Source organism: Scyliorhinus canicula, chromosome 6 (assembly GCF_902713615.1).
Source record: "Scyliorhinus canicula chromosome 6, sScyCan1.1, whole genome shotgun sequence".
In the NCBI taxonomy this organism is placed as follows: Eukaryota; Metazoa; Chordata; class Chondrichthyes; order Carcharhiniformes; family Scyliorhinidae; genus Scyliorhinus; species Scyliorhinus canicula.
Window position 1 is genome coordinate 210,144,996 of NC_052151.1, and position 24,117 is coordinate 210,169,112.

Sequence of the window (24,117 nt, forward strand, 5' to 3'; positions counted from 1 at the left end):
ACTACTAAACATTAACTGGAATTTACACTGTCCTTATCATCCACAATCATCAGGACAAGTGGAACGTATGAATCGAACTTTGAAAGAAAGACTGTCTAAATACAGCCAGGAAGGCATGAATTGGGTCCAAGCTTTGCCAATATTATTATGCAGCATTAGAGCAACACCAAATAGAACAACAGGCCTGAGCCCTTTTGAAATCATCACAGGCAGACCAATGTCTCTGCCAGGAACTATTGACTTGAGGAAAGCAGACTGTCATTTAATGAGTGATGCTTTGCTGTCTTACTGTCAAAATCTAACAAATGCTGTGAGCTTTGCTTCTCAACAGGTGTTAGCTGCGTGGCGTGATCCTCCGGAGGGTGGACACGACCTGGTGCCCGGTGAAGAAGTGTACGTCAAAAAGCTGCAAAAGGAACCTTTGGGATCAAAGTGGGAAGGTCCTTTTGTAATCCTTCTCACCACCCAATCCGCTGTTAAGTTAAAAGGAAAGAAAAGTTGGATTCACGCATCGCACGTGAAGCGCGCGTACAAGTAAAATGTTTGCCGCAATTTTAATTTTCAGTTATTTGATTGACTTTGTGAATGTTGTATCAGAAATGAATAAGAACACATTCCTTTACACAGCTAAGATATATGCTGAAAACTTTAACATTTCTAATTGTTGGGTATGCATTGCAACCCCTACTAGCTCAGGGGAGGGTATTCCCTTTCTAACTATTCCCTTTAATGCTTCAGAAACAGCAGAATGGTACATCTATCAAAGTGTCCCTAGCTCTGTGGTGACCCGTTCTGGAGCATATACATGTGAAAATGGGAGGTACCAGGTTGACATCCAAAAATCTATTAACTTATGGAAATCTGCAGGCTATCCACTAAACACCTTTTCAGGATGGCACCAACTTCAATTTAACCCTGACAAAAAACCTCAACATCTTAACCTCCCAACTAATATTAAACAAAAAGGATCAATTTGCCTCATCAGTAAGGACCCTAAAGGGATACCAATGGGTAATAGTAATTGTACTAACTATGTAGATGTTAACACAGCTTTTAAATGTACTAACGACCGCTTAGAAAGAGTTATGCGGTCCTCAAGGATAACAGGCATACCTAACCTCAGAAATAATAAAACAAATAAATAAAACACAGAAATAATGTAAAAACTAGCTCCTGGTATTGTCCTGCATTATGCCACTATAGTTTTCTGGTCATGTTTAATCACTTCAAAATTCGTAAAATATTTCCTGTTTGTTTACTTCTTCCCTGCAGGACTGCTATAAATTAATAACTTTCAGAAATTACTGCAATTTTTACACTTTCAAAAGCCCATTGCAGATGAATATTTTAATTTGCACTCTCAGAGTCAGCATACGAAATCTGGTGTTTAATCAAAATAATTGAAATCTGTTCTCAACTTGCAAGCCTGCGATCACAGTTGGTGCTGTGGCTTTGATGGTTAAAGCGCTTGTTTCGTAAACCGGAGTTCTTGAGTTCAAATCTCCGCAGTGCCTTTGGGCCAAAGCTTGGAGCCTGTGAGGAAGTGTTCCCAATTCAATGGAGAAGACAGAACATGTTGGCAAAATATCTGTGGCACCGAACTACTAGTTTGCTTTACCTTGATTTTTGTCAAACTTTATTCAACCTTCCATAGCTCCCATATTTGATGCAACTTCCATTTTCCTCACCTACTCCATTGCATGTACTCCTCGCTTCAGCTCTGAGTAAAGATCACACGGATTTGAAACATTAACACTGTGTCTGGCTCCAAAGATATCCCCTCATTTTCTTACCCTCAATCCTATCATTTTTAGCTTCTCACGCAGAGTCGCAGCTTCCGCAGTATTTTCCTTTGAATGCATGACAGGATTTACCTGAGGAATTCCAGAAGGAACATTTTGATTGTTTCTCAGCGATATCTGTGAGTAACGATTGAATGATTAAATGCTTTACTCTGATGAAGAGTGACCCAGCCTCGAAATATTAGCTCGGTTCTCTCTTCACAGATGCTGCCAGACCCACTGATATTTTCCATCATTTCCTGTTTTTTTTTTCAGATTTCACATCCACAGTAATTTGCTTTTATATTGAACGATTTATGTTGCTGCATGTTAGCAAGAACGAATCGGGCGGGATAAATGATGGGGCGTTTTCCATGAAGATGTGGTGCAGACACACTTTTACACCCTGAAACTTTGCAATTTGCATAGTTTGCTCCTTTACTAGATGGGTTTACTTGTGTTCACGCTCTGCCACAACAAACATCAGATGACACCCTTTATTCTATCTCTAAAAATAAAATCTGTGTCTCTGTTGCTTCCCACTCATCTCTCACCAATCAAAATGTAATCTTCAATGTCTCGAAGTACCAGTGCAGGTCCCTCGGTAACAACAGTTGTCACATCACAAGTGTAGAAGTCAGGTATTTTAAATACACTTAATATAGGTAAAAAGGCAGTTTAGAGCATAAATATTAAATCCCAGTTTTAAGATGTTTGAAACATACAATTCCCAAACTCAGACATGAGTTTGGGAAAAACAGAACCACTGATAAAAACATCACATTCTTTCAAGGACAGCAGCTAAATCCCATGGGCTGTAAGGTGGAGTCATTAAAGGCTCCATTGTTCTGATTTCAGGCCACTTGTGATAACAGCCTGAACCACATTCCATAACGTATGCAAGCCGAAACATTTTAGACTGTGTCAAAAAACAGTTTAATAGTATGATGAGATGACTAACGTCTCAATTATTGCAGATAAGCAATAATTGGAAGTGGCGTTGCATCGTGAGGATGGACGGCTTGTTATCAAATCAAATGTGTTTTGAATATAGCTTAAACCATTTAGGATTATATTGGGGTGTGATCGGATCGCTTAAGACAGATATGAAAGAGTATAGCCATGGATGATTTGGCCACCATTTTAGACAGAAAGAAAGAAAGACAGGAAGACAGAAAGACAGAAAGAGACAGAGAGAAAGGGACAGGAAAGAGACAAAGAGAACAAGACAGAAAGAGAGAGAGAGAGAGAAAGTAAAGGAAGAGAATTAGAAAAGAGTTCTGTATTCCTATTTCATTTTCCTACTTTGACTTCAGCCTTTGACTTTTAAAGTTGTGTTCAGACTATTATCTCAGAAGATAATTCCTGTGATTCTTTGAAGATAGATCGTTTTTTGAAGAATAAAGGGATTAAGGGTTATGGTGTTCAGGCCGGAAAGTGGAGCTGAGTCCACAAAAGATCAGCCATGATCTAATTGAATGGCGGAGCAGGCTCGAGGGGCCAGATGGCCTACTCCTGCTCCTAGTTCTTATGTTCTTACGTTCTTATTTTCTATTCTTTTTTCCTACTGGTCATTGGGGAGCAAGCGCCTTGAGACAAAATGAAAGCCCTGACAGGGGCTTGAACCCTGGGCCCTCAGATTAAAAGTCTGATGCTCTACCGACTGAGCTACCAGGGCCCATTCTTACAAATTCCTCATTGCTCACTTCAAACTCTCGTATTGTACCTTTTTACATAAGAAATCAACAATACTGGTGTTTAATCAAAACAATTGAAATCTGTTCTAAACTTGCAAACCCACAGTCAAGGTTGGTGCTGTGGCTTAGATGGTTAAAGCGCCAGTAGGAAAAAAGAATAGAAAATATGAACATAAGAACATAAGAACTAGGAGCAGGAGTAGGCCATCTGGCCCCTCGAGCCTGCACCGCCATTCAATTAGATCATGGCTGATCTTTTGTGGACTCAGCTCCACTTCCCGGCCTGAACACCATAACCCTTAATCCCTTTATTCTTCAAAAAACTATCTATCTTTACCTTAAAAACATGTAATGAAGGAGCCTCAACTGCTTCACTGGGCAAGGAATTCCATAGATTCACAACCCTTTGGGTGAAGAAGTTCCTCCTAAACTCAGTCCTAAATCTACTTCCCCTTATTTTGAGGCTATGCCCCCTAGTTCTGCTGTCACCCGCCAGTGGAAACAACCTGCCCGCATCTATCCTATCTATTCCCTTCATAATTTTAAATGTTTCTATAAGATCCCCCCTCATCCTTCTAAATTCCAACGAGTACAGTCCCAGTCTACTCAACCTCTCCTCATAATCCAACCCCTTCAGTTCTGGGATTAACCTAGTGAACCTAGAAAATGCAGGATGATTTATGAAAAGTGGAAGAATCGTGACAATGTTGGGTTTGCCAAATTGCAACAGCCATCAAGAAGTTTTGCTAGATTTTCGGTTAATGTAAAAACTCGCTCCAGGTCTTGTCCTGCATTATGCCACTACAGTTTTCTGGTCATGTTTAATCACTTCAAAATTCGTAAAATATTTCCTGTTTGTTTACTTCTTCCCTGCAGGACTGCTATAAATTAATAACTTTCAGAAATTACTGCAATTTTTACACTTTCAAAAGACCATTGCAGATGAATATTTTAATTTGCACTCTCAAAGTCAGCATAAGAAATCAACAATACTGGTGTTTAATCAAAATAATTGAAATCTGTTCTAAACTTGCAAATGCACAACCAAGGTTGGTGCTGTGGCTTAGATGGTTAAAGCAGCTGTCTAATACACAGGAAATCCTGAGTTCGAGTCTCAGCAGTGCCGTTGGGTCAAAGCTAGGACCTTTGAAGAAATGTTCCCAATTCAATGGTGAATGCAGAATGTGTTGACAAAATATCTGTGGCACTGAGATTCAAGTTTGCTTTACCTTCATTTTTGTCAAACTTTATTCAACCTTCCATAGCTCCCATATTTCATGCAACTTCCATTTTCCTCACCTACTCCATTGCATGTACTCCTCGATTCATCTCTGAGTAAAGGTCACACGGATTTGAAACATTAACACTGTGTCTGGCTCCAAAGATATCTCTCATTTTCTGAGCCTCAATCCTATCATTTTTAGCTTCTCACGCAGAGTCGCAGCTTCCGCAGTATTTTCCTTTGAATGCATGACAGGATTTACCTGAGGAATTCCAGAAGAAACATTTTGACTGTGTCTCTGCTATATCTGTGAGCAACGATTGAATGATTAAATGCTTTACTCTGATGAAGAGTGACCCAGCCTCGAAACATTAGCTCGGTTCTCTCTTCACAGATGCTGCTAGACCCACTGATATTTTCCATATTTCCTGTTTTTTTTTCTGATTTCGCATCTACAGTAATTTGCTTTTATATTGAACGATTTATGTTGCTGCATGTTAGCAAGAACGAATCGGGCGGGATAACTGATGGGGCGTTTTCCATGACGATGTGGTGCAGACGCACTTTTACACCCTGAAACTTTTCAATTTGCATAATTTGCTCCTTTACTAGATGAGTTTACTTGCGTTCACGCTCTGCCACAACAAACATCAGATGACACCCTTTATTCTATCTCTAAAAATAGAATCTGTGTCTCTGTAGCTTCCCACTCATCTCTTATCAAACTAAATGTAATCTTCAATGTCTCGAAGTACCAGTGCAGGTCCCTGGGTAACAACAGTTGTCACATCACAAGTCACTGGTAAAAAGCAAGTACAAGCTGAAGAATTTGAGAAAGGGAGCCAAAGGAAGGCTGCCGCTCTGCTTGTGAGGAAAATGAGCTGGAGAGGCTGAATTACCAAATAAGAAAATTCAAAAGGTACAATATGAGAGTTTGAAGTGAGCAATGAGGAATTTTTAAGAATGGGACCTGGTAGCTCAGTCGGTAGAGCATCAGACTTTTTATCTGAGAGCCCAGGGTTCAAGTCCCTGTCAGAGGTTTCATTTTGTCTCAAGGCGCTTGCTCCCCAATGTACAGTCGAAAAATGCAAGATGATTGATGAACAGTGGAAGAATCGTGACAATGTTGGGTTTGCCAAATTGCAACAGCCATCAAGAAGTTTTGCTAGATTTTCGGTTAATGTCAAACCTCGCTCCTGGTCTTGTCCTGCATTGTACCACTATAGTTTACTGGTCATGTTTAATTACTTCAAAATTCGTAAAATATTTCCTGTTTGTTTACTTCTTCCCTGCATAACTGCTATAAATTAATAACTTTCAGAAATTACTGCAATTTTTACACTTTCAAAAGCCCATTGCAGATGAATATTTTAATTTGCACTCTCAATGACAGCATAAGAAATCAACAATACTGGTGTTTAATCAAAATAATTGAAATCTGTTCTAAACTTGCAAATCCACCGCCAATGTTGGCGCTGTGGCTTAGATGGTTAAAGCACCTGTCTAGTAATCAGGAGATCCTGAGTTCAAATCACAACAGTGCCTTTGGGTCAAAGCTAGGAACCTGTGAAGAAATGTTCCCAATTCAATGGTGAATGCAGAGCATGTTGGCAAAATATCTGTGGCACTGAGATTCAAGTTTGCTTTACCTTGAATTTTGTCAAACTTAATTCAACCTTCCATAGCTCCCATATTTCATGCAACTTCCATAGTCCTCACCTACACCATTGCATGTACTCCTCGCTTCAGCTCTGAGTAAAGATCACACGGATTTGAAACATTAACACTGTGTCTTGCTCCAAAGATATCCTCTCATTTTCTGAGCCTCAATCCTATCATTTTTAGCTTCTCACGCAGAGTCGCAGCTCCCGCAGTATTTTCCTTTGGATGCATGTCAGGATTTACCTGAGGAATTCCAGAAGGAACATTGTGACTGTTTCTCTGCTATATCTGTGAACAACGATTGAATGATTAAATGCTTTACTCTGATGAAGAGTGACCCAGCCTCGAAACATTAGCTCGGTTCTCTCTTCACAGATGCTGCCAGACCCATTGATATTTTCCATCATTTCCTGTTTTTTTTTCAGATTTCGCATCTACAGTAATTTGCTTTTACATTGAACGATTTATATTGCTGTATGTTAGCAAGAACGAATCGGGCGGGATAACTGATGGGGTTTTATCCATGAAGATGTGGTGCAGACACACTTTTACACCCTGAAACTTTGCAATTTGCATAATGTGCTCCTTTACTAGATGAGTTTACTTGCGTTCACGCTCTGCCACAACAAACATCAGATGACACCCTTTATTCTATCTCTAAAAATAGAATCTGTGTCTCTGTAGCATTCAAACAGCATTCATTAGGTAAGCAAAACTGAACTTTATTCACTAATTAGTACTGACTGCTAGCAGTAAATAGCTGAGATTTGAAGGCGTAAAGCAGTCAATTACAAACTGCTGAGTCCGTCCCAAGTCTGCGATCTCACAGAAGAATAAGATGATTTTTATACATTATAGGATCAAGATAACATGAATACAGCTTGGTCAGGAATTTGATCAAAAGTAAAACATAAGTAATAATCGTTACAATGGCGTCACCTTGCTGACCTTTAGGGGAATGGAGTTTCATATCATTATCTTGTCTTTGTTTTAAGAACTGGACAAACTTGTTTACATACAGGAAGAGACAGTTGTTCAGCTTGTAATTTATTGAGACTGCTTCTAAGTTCAAGCCTTATCTAGACTCTCAGGTCATGCTGTCTATGTGTATTCTGAATCGGTGTCTTAGGTTAAATTCAATTGTACCAAGAAGACTTGACTAGTTTTCCCATCATGCCATTATTTGCTTCACACAATACCACACTCCCCACTTTTGTCATATCATGACAACTAGCTAAATAGGTATATCCATGATTCGTTTGAAAAAGCATTTACACAAGCAGGCAAGAAATCCTATCCCTGGTAGCATTAGTAGTAGTAGAATAAAGGTCTTAAAGATCCAGTCAAATAATCCATGACCCAACCACCCTAGCCAACCCGGCGGGTTATAGTCGTGAAATTCACTGCCAATTTCTTGAATTTGAGCAGCTGTTTCTTAATATGGTCGGCCAGGTTAGTGATATTTTCAGAGTCATCTGGAATGTAAGTACAGCACTCTTGGCCTACACTACCGCGCGTTCCTCCCTGCGATGCTAACAGATAATCCAAAGCCAGTCGATTTTGTAATGCCACGGTCCGGACAGCCACTAGCTCAGCTGAGACCTCGGCCAGTGCCTGTCCAGTGTCCCTGGCTTCTGTTGCAGTTACGTTTGCCAGATGTTCCAATGCTGAGGCCACGTAGATCCGTTCGTTTATGCCTTGCCCGTTCCGTTTTAGAAATTGTTATTTTTGCTCGCGAGGGGGAGTGCTTAAGGGTGGATCGGTGATGCATTTGGGGTATGACATATCCCAAAAAGCAGGATCCTGTCCAATCAATGGGGACACATGGATATGCTTTAGTGCCGCATATGAAATAGGTTCCATTGTAGGCTGTAAAATCATCAGCTGATGTCATCCAGGGGATTGTATTGGTAGGTTGCATCTACTTTGCCCCATTAACTTTCCTTTCCCTGATTTATTAAAGCATATGGAACCTTGAACATTATACGAGTGGACAGTGAGGGAGGGTGGAGTTAAGGCACGATTATAGGTAGGTTGATACAAAGCTGAAAATTTAGTCATGTCATAGCCAACAGATCTCCATATTTTCATATTCCCCCTATCTCCCCTGATTCCTGTTTGATTTTGTCGTAAAATCCATTCAACTGTTTCTGCGGTATGAAAGGCGAGGGATTGGAGAGGTATTCCTTCCCTTGAATGGACAGGGATATGGGTGCAAACCCAACACTTGCTAATATTCAATTTTTCGGCGTAAAGATATGACATATGTAAATAGGTATTGGAAGGCAGGTCTCGTTTAGTTCGTTTTTTTACTACCGAGTGGCCATTAAGGCTAAATAGTCCAGAAAGTCCAAAAATTATACTGAAGATCTTCATCCTGTGTTCTCGTCTGGGTTGGAGACTATCTTCTTGCAATCGGATAGATGTATCCAACTTGAACGTCCTTCAAGTTTGACCGTAGTTGGCGTCGTCAGTAGTACGAGGAATGGTCCGCTCCAGCGTTGTCCTAGTTTCTTTCTGTCCCTGTTTTTTACCAACACGAGGTCTCCGGGTTTGACCACTGGATATCGAGGGACGGCTGTCCCTGTCATTACTGGTAGATGTACCTGTGAGTGAAGAAACTTCAAAGAAAGTGTTAATTGATTCAAATAGTTCTGCATTTGTTCCCCCATCACATGGAGGTCTACTCCCTCTAGGGGTTTTTCATGGGCATCCCAGGGAGTCCTCATTGGCCGACCAGAGACTATCTCTGCAGCTGACAGTCCGGTCCGCGAATGGGGAGTCACTTGCATGTGAAACAGTGCCAAGGGTAATACTTTTCACCAATTTTACCCAGTTTCTTCAGTTAATTTAGATAATTTTTCTTTTAAAGTCCCGTTGGCTCTTTCCAGAATTCCTGCTACCTGCGGGTGATATGCGCAGTGCAGTTGCTGTTTAATTACAAGTGCTTTGCACAATTCAGTATTGATCCGAGCTACAAAATGTGGTCCATTGTCTGAGCTCACCATTTTGGGTACCCCAAAACGAGGAATGACTTCCGTTAACAACAACTTCACTACTGTATGTGCCATACAATTAGTGGTGGGGAAGGCTTCAATCCATTTACTAAACACATCGATTATTACTAAACAATATTTATAACACTGCTTTTGGCAATTCAATAAAATCAAGCTGTATACAAGCAAAAGGATCATCTGGCAAGGGGATGGTTCCCGGAGGGCATTTAATACCTTCACCCTTATTATGTTTCATGCAAATGACGCATCGATCCAGCCGCGTTTGCGCTGCTGTATTCAAATCTGTGTGCCACCAAGTTTTTAGGAGTAGCTGTACCACTCCCTCCTTGCCAAGATGGGTACAAGAATGCAAATAATTAACAAGTAACGGCAATAAAGAATTCGGAATACAAACTTGACCAACTGGAGTCAGCCAGAGGTCTCGTGTCAAGGTGTGAACACCTCATTGACTTCCATATTGTTCGCTCAGAATCAGAGGCGTCCCTCTGTAAATTTTGAACTTCAGTTATCTCTGGCATGCCCTTCGTCCGTAATGCAGGTACCTGGTTTAGAGCCTGATTAGCCCCACTGGGAACAATGAAAGAGGTTGATGAAGCTGCAGTTTTAGCAGCTGAATCAGCAAGGGCATTCCCTAATTGAACAGGAGTGTCCATCTTCGTCTGCGCAACACATTTAATAACTGCCAATTGACGGGGAAGCTGAATAGCATCGAGGAGATTTTTAACCCAAAGTGCATTTTGAATGGGAGTTCCCACAGAGGTGAGAAAACCTCGCTGTTGCCAGAGGCGGCCGAAATCATGGGGTCATGCCAAAGGCATATCTAGAATAAGTGTAAACATTAGTACTTTTGTCTGTGGCCAAAATACATGCTTGAATAAGGGCGAATAGCTCGGCTTTTTGTGCAGAGACAGGGGTCTGGAAGGCTGCTACTTCCTGCACGTCAGTGTCGGTTACCACAGCATATCCCGACTGTGGGACGGGAAATGGGGAAATGGAAGAACTGCCATCAACATAAAAAATTAGATCTGGATTATCAATAGGCCTGTCTGTTAAATCCGGGCGAGGTGTGGAAAGGAAGTGATTCCGAAGTAAACAATCGTGTGGTGGTTAAGGTTATCGGGGGGCTGTTCGAGGAACACAGCAGGATTTAAGGTTGAACAATAATGAAAAGAGATGTAGGGGTTTTGCAATAGTGAAACCTCATGGTGGCTCAATCGCGCTTGAGTCAAATGCTGGGTTTGCTGAGACGTTAGGAAAGCCACGATAGTGTGAAGTATGCACTTGTACTGGTTGGTGAAGGGTTAGATTAGAGGCTGCCTGGACTAACAAATGGACAGCAGTAAGAATTTGGGTGAAAAGGTCTGTCATACATAGTTCGTCCTAGCACTGGGGCGTTAGCTAGGGTGTTTTTCAGAGTAATAAAAGATTGCTTTGCTGAATCAGGTAGTTCAAACTTAAGAGGAGCATTTTGAGAGGAGTACGGAGTTAATTCTTTAGTATATACAGTAACATTCAGAATCCATTGTCTGCAAAAGTTCACTAATCCTAAAAAGGCTCGCACCTGCTTGGGCGATGTAGGAAATGGGGTCTGCAGTATAGGAGTAATGCGTTCCTGAGTAAGGGAGCGATCAGTAGCACTAATTAGGACATCCAAAAATTTGACTTGTCGTTGGCCTTTATGAACTTTAGCGGGCGGGATCACATATCCCCATGAATGGAGACTGATGAGCAGGTAAAAAGGTGTCACGCTGGTTAGCGATGAAATCAGGGCGGGCAAGCAGTAAGTCATCAACATATTGAATGATGGTGGAGCCACCAGGAGGTGCTAATGTCGCTAACTGGGAGTGACCAAATGCCATTCGGATGGTCTACCTATCTTAGGAACAGGAAGAATCGGGGTATTACAGGGGGATTGGCATGGTATCAGAATTCCCTGTTGAAGGAACGATTGAATCATGACCGAGACTCCTTCTTCAGCCTCGGGACGCAAAGGGCACTGTGAAATTGAGGGCAAGGGCATATCAGGTTTGATTCTAAGAACAACAGGAGGGACATTAGTGAGACCAACTTAGTGTTTGGAGGCTGCCCATAAATCTGCGGGTAGTTCAGAAGTCGTAGATTGGGTTGAATGATGATGGTGCAGTGTGTCAATGTGGACAAATGGGCGTTTAAAATATTCTAAAGTGCCTGCGGGTAGGGTTTGACTATTATTAAGGAAAGGATCAGCTTGTCCTCGTAGTGCAGCTGCCAGAAATCCCAAGGACTTGGCACTGTAGCCTTCGTTGACAGAAAGGGTCACGTGGGGTGATACAAGTCTCGACTGATGCCATAGGCTGTGGGGTAAATCGACAAGAAAGGCAGACCCTTCTTTTGTCTTGGTAAATGCTCTCCAAATCGGGCAAGCATACTGTATGATCGTAGCAAAGAGTGACATGTGGATTGGGAATATCTAAGGGAGGTGAAAAGTGTGAGGGAGCAAAATCAATCGACCACCGCTGTGGAGTAGTGAATAGGGGAAAGTTTCAAAGCTGGGCCTGCGGGATAGGTGATATGGTAATGAGGTTATCAAGGCTTGGGTCACTATATTCTCTCATCTGGACTCTATCGGGTGTTTTAAACAGTGGTACTCAGGGTTAACGTTAGCTGCCAGCATAGAACACAGAGCAATCAGGCGCAGGCACAGAAGTTATTAAATCTTGCAGCTGGTGACCTCGTATTTGAGACAGTTCTATAAACATTCCATTATCAATGCACTGTATTACCGCTCCGAATTTGCAGTGTCTGTCTGCCTAATAAGGTCAGGTGTCGCTAGTTGAGGTACATCCTTCCTGGGAGAGGGCTATGAGTAGCACTTATTTAAGTCAATTTTCAATGTTTGCTATTTACCCAGATTTTTTGGAAAGAGACATTACTGGATGTTTATTATTTATTTTTATTTCAAATGAACTGAACCACCGCCGAGTCGATCTGGACAGCCTGAAACGACCTGAAGTTATTTTAGACAAGAATCCATTGTTAAGTTCCTAACCGTAATCTTGTATTAACTTTGCTTCCCTTTTTTCATTTTGGGAGATTTGTTATCCTCAGATATTCTTGAACAAAAACTAATGGAGTGTTTTAGCAACTTTCTAATTAAGGTGGATAGCCTAACTTGGTTCTTTTCCATATGCGCACTCCGTTTTCAAGACCTGTCAATTCTATACTCAATTTTAATTCTTTATCCTGCCAGCTGGCTAACAAGGAAGCATCCTTCAATTTTGGACAATATTCCCTCCATAGAGCAACTAACTTTTTAGCAGTTGACGCCCTATTATTTTCCTAAATCACTTGTTGAGCTTCTATTACTGTTGATAGGTCTTTAGTTGTTCACACAGCATTTACAGTACGCTGCCATTTAAAAAAGTTGTATCTAAAGTTTTACCCATTGCACACTTTGTCTGATGCCAGATGGTCCTTCTGATTACAATTTTAACAATTGAGTAAGGAAATTACATGTGTGATGTTTTATGTCAGGGTACGCACGCTTTTTGCCCTGTTTGTGTTATTAAGCAGAGTTATCCGCATCTGCAGGAGATTATAATTTAAATCACGGAGTAATCGCGCTCCGTACAAACCAATTAACAGCTCGAAGGTGACACCGTAAAGATTCTATGTCACCCGCCTTACAAAGTTAACGGGAACCTTTTATCGCGAAGGTTTCAAGTAATAACAAGGATCATGTTGGCATCGATATCTCTTTACCTCTTTCAAATAATCACAGCTTGAAACATAATTTTTAAAGTCAAAGTCTGAAAAATGAAATATGAATTCTTTCCCTCTCTCTTATCTATCTCTCTCCCTCTCTACATAACTCTGTCTGTCTTTGGAACTCTTGTTGCTCTTTCTCTTTATCTACCTACCTCTCCATCTCTGCCTCTCACTGACTCGCTCTCTCTCGCTCTCTCTAACAGTTCCTGTCTCTTGTCGCTGGCTCTCTCTCTCTCCTTCAATCTCTTCCTCTGTCTCTCTTTCTCCCTCTTGGATTCAGTCCTTGTCCTTCGGGGACAAATTTTGAACAAAAATTTTTCATTCTCCTTCGAAAACTTTATCTGTGTTATTCCATTTAAGTCAATTTGCACTGATTAATTTTAGAGGCAATAGCTATTCTTAGAGACGTAATTTTTTTGTCAATTCAGAAAAGACCAACTGTCTGCTGAAATGGTTAATGTTTCCTGCAGAATCTAAGGGGCGGAGAACTTGGCGTGATGCCATTTACGTCTTTTCACGCAATCTAAAAACTTATTCATATTTCAGTTACTCTTATTTGTAAAGTTACTTTCTTTTAAACTGATATAGTGTGAACTGAACAACTTTGGAACATTTTGGGAAAATTGGGAACATTTGCAAGAGGGAATATGAATGTTTTGCCATTAGTTTAAAACAATTCGAGTATGCATATTGTTGTCCTTCAGAAGAACCACTTGTTATCATAATAAGGCCAGTACAACACTCCAAGCAGTAGTTAGTTAACATGATCTGATCTACTAAATTTCGTTCAAAAGCAATGTTAAACTTTAGTCATTATTGCCAGCATGCTTCTAAATCGGTAACTCATTAACTTCACGTCTATAATTCCCTTATTGTGGATCGTTTAATCAACATCTTTTAGTCAATTATCATGTTTTCCGTAGAGAAGGGTTGTTCGATATTTACGGCTTGCGTCTGTGACCGAGTGCGTGTCGCTGGGGGGGGATACGTTAGCAGGAGTTTCATTGGTAATGGGATCAGAAGGGGGAGTCAGGACTTGGGAAAGTGGAATTGTAAGATCGGGGAGCGCAAAATGAGGGTGGGGTCCAGGGTTCAAATTCTCCTCGTCTTCCGTATCGCTTGAATAGGGGAACATCGGCATGCCAGAGCAACTGGGAGGATCCTCCTTTCCTATAATCTTACGAGCTAGCCCTATTTGCCTGGTGAGAGGAGGTTTCTTATTGCCGAATTGCTTTTTTAGTGTTTTGACTGTTTTCTATCCCAAAGCTCACATTACAATTTTAAAGTCTTCCAATCTTTCGCTTTACCGTTCACACACTCATTAATCGCTTTTGCGGGTGTTATCTCTCAAACTCATTAATAGTGATTGTTCATTGCGTTAAGTGGACTGTTTTTTTTTCCACTGTAAAATTAAACAATTTGAAGCCGGCATTTTTTATTCCAGATTGCTTTTTTTTCTGCATCAATGCTATTGTCAAAGTTCCAAGATCCCTGTGTAACCTAGTGGCCAGATATCGTTACCTAATTTATTGTTTAAAGCAGCGCTGCAGCCAATCTTCGAATATTACGTTCTTGAGAAGTGATTTCTAAACACATGAAAAATAGAGGGGAATTGCCGCTAGGTTTATCTAAAGTTTGTCCCATAATGTTAGTAAAAATGTGCCCCAGGCAAAAATGTTCAAAAAAAATTTCTGGTACCAAATCAAATTGGAGAGTCCTTGACCCCAAAAAATTACTGACAGGGTCCCTGACCCGAAAAAATTATTGACAGCCTGTATAAATCTGATGCGGATGAAAAACGAGATCAACAAGGTCCCTGACCTGCTGCTAATTACACAAAACAAATGTACTCACAGTCAAATTTAGATTCGAGAACCGTCACCTGTTTAGTTACTTCCGTCAGGGATGAGGGGTCGCAGCACAGATCCGAGAGAGAGAGAGACCAAGGTCAATCTTACCTTGTGCCGGTGTCTGTCTCTTTACTCCGGTCGTGGCCTTGATCACTTTTTCTCAGTCCCTCATGGAAGCTCACTTCAGGATATTGGATTTTTTCTCGCAGCGCCAAATGTTGTATTTTATATTTTCCCCGCTTGACTGTGATAGAGAAATTCAAACAGCACTCATTAGGTAAGCAAAACTGAACTTTATTCACTAATTAGAACTGACTGCTAGCAGTAAATGGCTGAGATTTGAAGTCGGAAAGCAGTCAATTACAAACTGCTGAGTCCGTCCCAAGTCTGCGATCTCACAGAAGAATAAGATGATTTTTATACATTATAGGATCAAGATAACATGAATACAGCTTGGTCAGGAATTTGATCGAAAGTAAAACATAAGTAATAATCGTTACAATGGCGTTACCTTGCTGACCTTTAGGGGAATGGAGTTTCATATCATTATCTTGTCTTTGTTTTAAGAACTGGACAAACTTGTTTACATACAGGAAGAGACAGTTGTTCAGCTTGTAATTTATTGAGACTGCTTCTAAGTTCAAGCCTTATCTAGACTCTCAGGACATGCTGTCTATGTGTATTCTGAATCTGTGTCTTAGGTTAAATTCAATTGTACCAAGAAGACTTGACTAGTTTTCCCATCATGCCATTATTTGCTTCACACAATACAACACACGGGAGGAAAAAATAATAAAAAATGCAAGATGATTGATGAACAGTGGAAGAATCGTGACAATGTTGGGTTTGCCAAATTGCAACAGCCATCAAGACGTTTTGTTAGATTTTCGGTTAATGTAAAAACTCGCTCCTGGTCTTGTCCTGCATTATGCCACTATAGTTTTCTGGTCATGTTTAATCACTTCAAAATTAACAAAATATTTCCTGTTTGTTTACTTCTTCCCTGCAGGACTGCTATAAATTAATAACGTTCAGAAATTAATGCAATTTTTACACTTTCAAAAGCCAATTGCAGATGAATATTTTAATTTGCACTCTCAAAGTCAGCAGAAGAAATCATCAATACTGGTGTTTAATCAAAATAATTGAAATCTGTTCTAAACTTGCAAATCCACAGTCAATGTTGGCGCTGTGGCTTAGATGGTTAAAGCACCTGTCCAGGAGATCCTGAGTTCAAATCTCAGCAGTGCCTTTGGGTCAAAGCTAGGAGCCTGTGAAGAAATGTTCGCAATTCAATGGTGAATGCAGAACATGTTGGCGAAATATCTGTGGCACCGAGGTTCAAGTTTGCTTTACCTTGATTTTTGTCAAACTTTATTCAACCTTCCATAGCTCCCATATTTCATGCAATTTCCATTTTCCTCACGTACTCCATTGCATGTACTCCTCGCTTCAGCTCTGAGTAAAGATCACACGGATTTGAAACATTAACACTGTATCTGGCTCCAAAGATATCCTCTCATTTTCTGAGCCTCAATCCTATCATTTTTAGCTTCTCACACAGAGTCGCAGCTCCCGCAGTATTTTCCTTTGAACGCATGACAGGATTTACCTGAGGAATTCCAGAAGGAACATTTTGATTGTTTCTCAGCGATATCTGTGAGCAACGATTGAATGATTAAATGCTTTACTCTGATGAAGAGTGACCCAGCCTCGAAACATCAGCTCGGTTCTCTCTTCACAGATGCTGCCAGACCCACTGATATTTTCCATCATTTCCTGTTTTTTTTTCAGATTTCGCAACCACAGTAATCTGCTTTTATATTGAACGATTTATATTGCTGCATGTTAGCAAGAACGAATCGGGCAGGATAACTGATGGGGCGTTATCCATGAAGATGAGGTGCAGACACACTTTTACACCCTGAATCTTAGCAATTTGCATAATTTGCTCCTTTACTAGATGAGTTTACTTGCGTTCACGCTCTGCCACAACAAACATCAGATGACACCCTTTATTCTATCTCTAAAAATAGAATCTGTGTCTCTGTAGCTTCCCACTCATCTCTTACCGAACTAAATGTAATCTTCAATGTCTCGAAGTACCAGTGCACGTCCCTGGGAAACAACAGTTGTCACATCACAGGTCACTGTTAAAAAGCAAGCACAAGCTGAAGAATTTGAGAAAAGAAGCCAAAGGAAGGCTGCCGCTCTGCTTGTGAGGAAAATGAGCAGGGGAGGCTGAATTACCAAATAAGAAAATTCAAAAGGTACAATATGAGTTTGAAGTGAGCAATGAGGAATGTTTAAGAATGGGCCCTGGTACCTCAGTCGGTAAAGCATCTGATTTTAATCTGAGGGCCCAGGATTCAAGTCACTGTCAGGGCTTTCATTGTGTCTCAAGGCGCTTGCTCCCCAATGAACAGTAGGAAAAAAGAATAAAAAATGTAGGATGATTGATCAAAAGTGGAAGAATCGTGACAATGTTGTGTTTGCCAAATTGCAACAGCCATCAAGAAGTTTTGCTAGATTTTCGGTTAATGTAAAAACTCGCTCCTGGTCTTGTCCTGCATTGTACCACTATAGTTTTCTGGTCATGTTTAATCACTTCAAAATTCGTAAAATATATCCTGTTTGTTTACTTCTTCCCTGCAGGACTGCTATAAATTAATAACTTTCAGAAATTACTGCAATTTTTACACTTTCAAAAGCCAATTGCAGATGAATATTTTAATTTGCACTCTCAAAGTCAGCATAAGAAATCAACAATACTGGTGTTTAATCAAAATAATTGCAATCTGTTCTAAACTTGCAAACCCACAAGCAAGGTTGGTGCTGTGGCTTAGATGGTTAAAGCACCTGCCTACTAAACAGGAGATCCTGAGTTCAAATCTCAGCAGTTCCTTTGGGTCAAAGCTAGGAGCCTGTGAAGAAATGTTCCCAATTCAATGGTGAAGGCAGAACACGTTGGCAAAATATCTGTGGCACAGAGATTCTAGTTTGCTTTACCTTGATTTTTGTCAAACTTTATTCAACCTTCCATTGCTCCCATATTTCATGCAACTTCCATTTTCCTCACCTACTCCATTGCATGTACTCCTCGCTTCAGCTCTGAGTAAAGATCACACGGATTTGAAATATTCACACTGTGTCTGGCTCCAAAGATATCCTCTCATTTTCTGACCTCAATCCTATCTTTTTTAGCTTCTCACGCAGAGTCGCAGCGTACGCAGTATTTTCCTTTGAATACATGACAGGATTTACCATACCATTTTGACTGTTTCTCAGCGATATCTGTGACCAAAGATTGAATGATTAAATGCTTTACTCTGATGAAGAGTGACACAGCCTCGGAATATTAGCTCGGTTCTCTCTTCACAGATGCTGTCCGAACCACTGATATTTTCCATCATTTCCTGTTTTTTTTTCAGATTTCACATCCACAGTAATTTGCTTTTATATTGAACGATATATGTTGCTGCATGTTAGCAAGAACGAATCTGGCGGGATAAATGATGGGGCGTTTTCCATGAAGATGTGGTCCAGACACACTTTTACACCCTGAAACTTTGCAATTTGCCTAATTTGCTCCTTTACTAGATGAGTTTACTTGTGTTCACACTCTGCCACAACAAACATCAGATGACACCCTTTATTCTATCTCTAAAAATAGAATCTGTGTCTCTGTAGCTTCCCACTCACCTCTCACCAAACTAAATGCAATCTTCAATGTATCGAAGTACCAGTGCAGGTCCCTGGGTAACAACAGTTGTCACATCACAAGTCACTTCTAAAAAGCAAGTACAAGCTGAAGAATTTGAGAAAGGAAGCCAAAGGAAGGCTGCCGCTCTGCTTGTGAGGAAAATGAGCTGGAGAGGCTGAATTACCAATGAAGAAAATTCAAAAGATACAATATGAGTGTTTGAAGTGAGCAATGGGGAATTTTTATGAATGCAATTGGTAGCTCAGTCGGTAGAGCATCAGACTTTTAATCTGAGGGCCCAGGGTTCAAGTACCTGTCAGGGCTTTCATTTTGTCTCAAGGCGCTTGCTCCCCAATGAACAATAGGAAAAAATAATAAAAAATGCAGGATGATTTATGAACAGTGGAAGAATTGTGACAACGTTGTGATTGCCAAATTTTAACAGCCATCAAGTAGTTTTGCTCCATTTTCATGTTTAATCACTTCAAAATTCTCAAATTATTTCCTGTTTGTTTACTTGTCACCCGCAGAACTGCTATAAATTAATAACTTTCAGAGATAACTGCAATTTTTACAGTTTCAAAAGCCCAGTGCAGATGAATATTTTAATTTGCACTCTCAAAGTCAGCATAAGAAATCAACAATACTGGTGTTTAATCAAAATAATTGAAATCTGTTCTAAACTTGCAAACCCACTTTCAAGGTTGGTGCTGTGGCTTAGATGGTTAAAGTGCTTGTGCAGTAAGTAGGAGATCCTGAGTTCAGATCTCCGCAGTGCTTTTGGGTCAAAATTAGTAGCTTGTGAAGAAGTGCTCCCATTTCAATTCAATTCGGCGGTGTCTGAAATTGCGCCGCCCCGGTCGGCCGGCCCCCCGCGCTGCTTGGCGTGCTCCCCGCGGCGATGTTCCGGCCTGCGATGGGCCGAGGTCCTGCTGCTGACAGGCCTCTCCCGCCGGCGGGTATCAAAACACCTTTGGTGCAGGCGGGCTGCGGTGTCCTGTGGAGGGCGTGGGCCTGTCTGACCCCAAGGGGTTCCCCCGCGGTTGCCTGGCCCGCGATTGGGCCCACTGATCAGCCAACTGGCTTGTGCTGTGGGGGCACTCTTTTTCTTGTGCCCCGCCGTGGCATTCACCGTGGTCGGGGCAGAAGAGACGCGCTCACTTGCGCATGCGCCGGTATGACATCAGCAGTCTCTGACGCACCGGCGCATGCACGGATTTCCGCCAGCTGGCGAAGGCCTTTCGGCCCCAGCTGGCGGGGCACCAAATGCCATTCGTGCCGTTCGGCGGAGCGTCAACCACTCCGGTGCGGGCCTAGCCCCTCAATGTGAAGGCTTGGCCCCTAAAGGTACGGAGAATCCACATGTGTGGGTAGGCCCGGCGCCGGTGTGGTTGATGCCACTCCTATACGCCGGGACCCCCCCCCCCCCGCCCCGCCGGGTAGGGGAGAATCCCGGCCCTGTTAGGAAAGTCCAGTGAAGACTGGTGAAGTTGGTAGGAGAGGTAATCGAGAAACTATCTTGTCCAGGAATACAGTTTATCTTGGGTTATGATATACCAGCCTTCCCATACCAGCCTCCCCGAACAGGCGCTGGAATGTGGCGACTAGGTGCGAATCTATAGGGTCTGGTTTAGCTCACTGGGCTAAATTGCTCGCTTTTAAAGCAGACCAAGCAGGCCAGCAGGACGGTTCGATTCCCGTACGAGCCTCCCTGGACAGGCGCCGGAATGTGGTGACTAGGTGCTTTTCACAGTAACTTCATTGAAGCCTACTCGTGACAATAAGCAATTTTCATTTTTCGTTTTCATATTGCTGGATCGCAGGTGGAAGTGATGCCTACAGTGGTTTATAAGCCAGTGGAAAATCAAACAACTGAAGTGTTGAAGAACGAGTATCCTGGGATTTTTCCGGATTGTATAGTAACAAGGTTGCAAAGTCACAGTTTCAGACAAGAGGAGAAATTAGAGAATGAAGGTAAAGTTGAAGTGCCATTATCAGAATCGATTTTTGATCAGATGTTCAAATTAGAGCAAGAACAAGTGCAGGATGAGGCGGATGTTTTTTGTTCAGAAAAATTGGCTGAGTAACAACAGAAAGTTTTAGAAGTAAAACGGATGTATTCGAATAGTACACGGAAGAGGAATCTGCGTGTATACAGGAATGTTATTACCGTAAAAATAATGTCTTAATGATAAAATAGAAACCTTCAGATAGGCAGGTGGATGAAATGTGGGCCGAAGTTTTTCAAGTGCTATTGCCGGTAGGGTAGAGAAAGGAGATGTTGCGAGTAGCACTTGAGGTACCAGTGGGACGTCATTTGGTAGTAAGGAAAACGCAAGCTGAAATCCAAAAACATTTTTATTGGCCTGGACTACATACAGATGTAGTTAAATTTTGTCGATCAAGTCACACATGTCAACTGATAGGGAAACCTCAAGCAGTGATAAAACCAGCGCCCCTAATACCCATTCCAGCATTTGATGAACTTTTTACAAGGGTCTTAATTGATTGCGTAGGACCGCTTCCTAAAACAAAAAGTGGGAATCAATATCTTTTGACTATAATGGGTGCATCTACTAGGTTTCCAGATGCCATTCCAGTACATAATAGCACAGCGAAATGGATTGTGGAGGAGTTACTTCAATTCTTTAATAGATATGGACTACCCACAGAAATTCAATCGGATCAAGGATCGGATTTTACTTCAAAGTTATTCAAAGAAGTTATGGATAGCTTAGGAATAAATCAACTTAAATCAACTGTGTACCATCCAGAATCACAGGGCGCATTAGAAAGGTGGCATCAGACACGAAGACAATGTTGAGGGCTTATTGTCAAGAATTTCCAGAGGATTGGGATAAAGTAATTCCATTCATACTGTTTGCAATGAGGGATGCACCGAATGAGTCAACCAATTTCAGTCCTTTTGAACTAATTTTTGGTCATGAGGTAAGAGGACCACTTAAATTGATTCAGGGAAAATTGGTGAGTGAGACAACTGAACTTACATTATTGGATTACGTGTCAAATTTAGGGCACGATTAAGTTGAACAGGTGAATTGGTGAGACAGCATTTAAAAAAATGCACAACATGTCATGAAGCGGGTAGTGGACAAGAAATCCTAAGTTCGTAGTTTTTCCAGTGGAGATCAAGTTTTAATATTGTTACCAGTGGTAGGTGAACCTTTAAAAGCAAGGTTTTGTGGATCTCATCAAATGGAAAGGAAATTAAATGAGGTGAACCATGTGGTAAAAACGGCAGATGGAAGGACAAATTACCGAGTGTGTCATGTAAATATGTTTAAAAGGTACTTTGAAAGGGAAGGAGAGCTAAAGCGTGAGATTTTAATGATTCTAACAAACTGACGAACCAAATCCAGATGACTTTGATTTTGACATACCTCAAATTAAATTGGGAAACGAGGATGTTCTTAAAAATTGGGATAAATTGTTGAGGTACCTTCCAGAAAAACGGGCTGACCTGAAAGCGTTACTGATGTCACATGAACAATTTTGCGGAGATACGTTGGAAGCACTAAAATGGCTATCCATGATGTAGATGTGGGAAATGCTGTTCCAATTAAACAACATCCATATGGACTTAACCATTTCAAACTGGGACAGGTTAACAAGGAAATTGAGAGTATGCTTACAATTGGCATAATTGAAGTGGGTTGTAGCCAATGGAGCTCACCCATAGTGATGGTACCTAAACTAGATGGTAACCAACGGTTGTGTGTGGACTATATAAAAGTTAATGCAGTTACAAGAACGGACTCTTATCCAATCCCACGTTTGGAGGATTGCATTGAGAAAGTGGGACAATCAGCTTATATTTCCAAACTGGATTTGCTTAAAGGTTACTGGCAGGTGCCTTTATAGAAAAGGGCCAAGGGTATTGCAGCTTTTGTGACTCCAGATGATATATACCAATTCAAAGTTATGCCATTTTGCTAAAAAATGCCCAGCCACATTTCAACGGTTAAATAGAACATAGAACATAGAACATAGAACAGTACAGCACAGAACAGGCCCTTCGGCCCTCGATGTTGTGCCGAGCAATGATCACCCCGCTTAAACCCACGTAACCCGTATCCCAACAATCCCCCCATTAACCTTACACTACGGGCAATTTTAGCATGGCCAATCCACCTAACCCGCACATCTTTGGACTGTGGGAGGAAACCGGAGCACCCGGAGGAAACCCACGCACACACGGGGAGGACGTGCAGACTCCACACAGACAGTGACCCAGCCGGGAATCGAACCTGGGACCCTGGAGCTGTGAAGCATTGATGCTAACCACCATGCTACCGTGAGGCCCCCTAGGGTTGTTTCAGTATTACCCAATTGTGTGGGTACCAAATCGACGATCTGGTAATTTTCAGCCAGACATGGAAAGAACATTTAAAATATCTGATGGAGCTATTTGATCGACTTCAGGAGGCGGGTTTGGAGATGAACCTCGCCGAAAGTCAATTTGGAAAAGCCCAAGTCACTTTCTTGGGCCATACAATCGGCCGGGTCGAATGGACCCAAGGGATGTGAAAACAAAAGTTATTGGGGAGTTCCCAATACCATCGACACAAAGGGAAATAATGCAATTTCTTGGCATGAGTGGATTCTATTGGAAATTTGTGCCAAATTTTAGCAGTGTGGTTGCTCCACTGACCGACTTGCTAAAGAAGGGTAGCATATTTAAGTGGACAGGGAAGTGTCAACAGGCATTTGATTGCCTGAAGGCTCTATTAACCACTACTCCTGTGTTTGCCATCCCAAATTATACCAACCCATTCAAAGTGGCTGTTGATGCGAGTGATGTGGGCGGACGTGAAGTGCTATTGGTTATTTTTCAAATAAATTGAATTATGACCAGAAAAAGTTTTCAACGATTGAGAAGGAGACTTTGAGTTTGGTGCTGGCTTTGCAACATTTTCACATTTATGTGACCAGCAATCCGTCTGACACAACTATATATACTGATCGAAATCCATTGATGTTTTTGGAGCGTTTTTGGAAAACAATGCAAGACTGTTTCGATGGAGTTTATTGTAACAGTCATTTAATTCAAAAATAATATGTAGCAGAACGAGAAAACGTGATAGCCAATGCTTTGTCACGAATGTTCTGAAAAGAAGCAGGTTTGGTGAAGGAAGAAGAACTAAAATTGTCAAGGTTATTATTAAATGTTTGCGTGTTTTATTTTTTGAAAAAAAAAGTATATTCACTGTCAATGTTACTTAAAGGATAGTGAAAAGGTGAAATAAGAAACCATCTTGAAGTTGATGGTTTATTTTCTTTCTAGAGGGAGGTGTCATGTGAGAGAACCTTTCAGGTCTGGGTGCTTATGAAATTGCTGTAGTGGATGTACCTTTAAGAAATGTGTGTTTATCGAATAGCTGCAGTGATGTCAGAGAGTGGGTGGAGCTGGGCTGTCT

General features: G+C 41.3%; 4 non-coding genes across 4 annotated transcripts; 3 read left to right on the forward strand and 1 right to left on the reverse strand.

Annotated features, from left to right (window-relative positions):
* Positions 1-3,386: 3,386 nt before the first annotated feature.
* trnak-uuu lies at positions 3,387-3,459 on the reverse strand. Its single transcript has one exon. It is a non-coding gene; the product is annotated as a tRNA-Lys (tRNA).
* Positions 3,460-5,667: 2,208 nt separating this feature from the next.
* On the forward strand, positions 5,668-5,744 carry trnak-uuu. The gene has a single exon. It is a non-coding gene; the product is annotated as a tRNA-Lys (tRNA).
* Positions 5,745-17,807: 12,063 nt separating this feature from the next.
* On the forward strand, positions 17,808-17,881 carry trnas-acu. The gene has a single exon. It is a non-coding gene; the product is annotated as a tRNA-Ser (tRNA).
* A 1,048-nt stretch (positions 17,882-18,929) lies between these two features.
* trnak-uuu lies at positions 18,930-19,003 on the forward strand. Its single transcript has one exon. It is a non-coding gene; the product is annotated as a tRNA-Lys (tRNA).
* The last annotated feature ends 5,114 nt before the right edge of the window (positions 19,004-24,117 follow it).